The sequence below is a fragment of the Sprattus sprattus genome (assembly GCF_963457725.1).
Source record: "Sprattus sprattus genome assembly, chromosome: 2".
Classification (NCBI taxonomy): Eukaryota; Metazoa; Chordata; class Actinopteri; order Clupeiformes; family Clupeidae; genus Sprattus; species Sprattus sprattus.
The window spans coordinates 67,774,411-67,776,910 of record NC_137921.1 but is presented as its reverse complement, the minus strand read 5'-3'; positions in this window follow the sequence as shown (position 1 = coordinate 67,776,910).

The following is a 2,500-nucleotide window of genomic DNA, read 5'->3' as shown; positions in this document are numbered from 1 at the left end:
TGTCTGTCTGCCTATCTGCATGTCAGGCTGTCTGTCTGCCTATCTGCCTATCTAACCCCAGAGCCAACTGAAGGGAAAGACATATTAACTAAACTCGGGTGGGCAGCAGGTCCATGAGTGAAAAGTGCCCGTCCAGATGGAAACTAACACCAGGGCAGACCAGGGTCATAGCCACTGCTGTCTGTCTCTGTGTGTGTGTGTGTGTGTGTGTGTGTGTGTGTGTGTGTGTGTGTGTGTGTGTGTGTGTGTGTGTTGTGTGTGTGTGTGTGTATGTGTGTGTGTGTGTGTGTGTGTGTGTGTGTGTGTGTGTGTGTGTGTGTGTGTGTCTCTGTGTGTGTGTGTATGTGTGTGTGTGTGTGTGTGTGTCTGTCTCTGTGTGTGTGTGTGTGTGTGTGTGTGTGTGTGTGTGTGTGTGTGTGTGAACTAACACCTGGGCAGATCAGGGTCATAGCCACCGCTGCTGGGGTCGTGGAGGCCTTCGTCAGTCATTAAATGTGTGGCATGTCATGCAGTCAATACAATGTTTGAAACGTTTCTGATGCATGCATTATGGAAATATTGCATCTTGTCTGTGTATTAACATAACCTAAAATATTAAAATAACAAATACCCTGTTAAGAAATGGAGGGTGCATAATGGGAGTTCATAATGCGTTTTTTATTGCTAGCTCAGCATCTGAATAAGTCATTCCTCTCACCCTTTCCTCTCACATGAAAGAGCATCCAGCCCTTCACACCAACATGCACTGAGGAAGATAATAATGCGTCAGGCATCTTTCACCCCGCCTGTGAAGGAACAACAACGAGGTTGAGTTCATCATAAATCTGCCGCTCAATACTGCCTCCTCACGCAGATCCGACTCGACAGCTTGACCAATTACATTTCACAGATGAACTTCTCAACTCGAGTGGCCCTTCCTTACACGGCCTCGCTTCACCTCGAGCCGTCCTAGGAAATGTGACGATTCTCTTTTCGTCAGTTGGGTGTGGATGCGGACTTTTATGACTCATTAGGAATGTTTTGTGTGTGACCTATGACTAAATCAGCGATACTGTATTGCGATGCGGTAATTAGGAAACCCAACTTTGTTTTTAACTTGAATAAACATTTTTTTTGTTGTTGATTGTGGCATGTTATCTTAGGTGAAAACCACAGCAAAGATTCAGAGACAGATAGGGATTAGCAAATTCTCAAGAATTATGGCCGTTTTCACAATTCTGAATTTCCCTTGTGGGATTCTGATGTTCCCTGAACAGGGATTAATAAAAGTTTATCTTTACATTGTGCTTTTTACCACGCTATGGATGAAACATGAAACATTGTTGCAAAGTAGCCTACAATTTGTCAGAAAGGCTTTGTATGAACTTTGCTAGACTTTCAAAATGTGTGTGGACTTCCACTCTTTACAGACACGCTTTATAGCTGTTGACACTTGCTCCTGGTCACTGAGACCAAGCCTCCCGTGACTTCATCAAGTCGAGTGAAACGGAGCGGTCAGCACAAACATCGATCTGGTCTGGCATGACACCCACAGTGACAGTCGTTTGAAGGAGATGAGAGGAATCCCTGATCCTCTGTGCAGGGATGAGCCTAAAATGGTGGTGCGTTCCTAAAAACATTCCCCCTCAGATAAGACTCCGATCTGAACCTTTCTGAGACCTCATGTCTGGAGCTGACGACACAGTGTCATCCAGAACTCAGACTTTGTTCCGCACACTACTATTTTCAATGGCAGTGTCTCATTCTGTCTCTCTCTAAAAAAAAAAAAAAACACAGGCCCATTCGTCTGTGGTAATTTCTATTGTGTGTCTAGACAGAAATTAGGGAAGCTGGCTCTTCCTGCCTGTCAGTGTGGTAAGCCCTCTTGTGTTAGCGCTATGAGCCAAACTCAAAGGAGCAGTCAGCACAAAAACGAACGGCTCCTGGCTTTGCATGCCAACCGTGCTGATAAGAGTCGAGGGTGGGGGATGAGAGTGATCCTCAAGATCAAATCAACAAGAGTGAAACTGTAGCTCCCACTTGCTACATCGGCTCGGATGGATAGAGGCCTTTCAGTGTGTGATCTGAAGCTTTCTGACAGGCCGGTTTGCCAGGAACTGACCGTGGGTGTGTGTGCTGTGTCTTCAGTGACATCTTCAGAGCCTTGGTGTCTGTGTGTGTGTGTGTGTCATGGCTGCAGTCTCATCTTCAGAGCCCTGGTGTCTGTGTGTGTGTGTGTGTGTGTGTCATGGCTGCAGTGTCATCTTCAGAGCCTTGGTGTCTGTGTGTGTGTGTGTGTGTGTCATGGCTGCAGTGTCATCTTTCAAATTGATTCACTGTTTGCTTATGCATGTAGACTGCGTCAAATGAGTGTGGCAAGTGTGTGTGTGTGCCTTTGCGCCAGTATTATTATTTGTGTTTGTGTGCATGTGTGTGTGTGTGTGTGTGTGTGTGTGTGTGAGAGTGTGTGTGTGTGTGTGTGTGTGTGTGTGTGTGTGTGTGTGTGTGTGTGTGTGTGTGT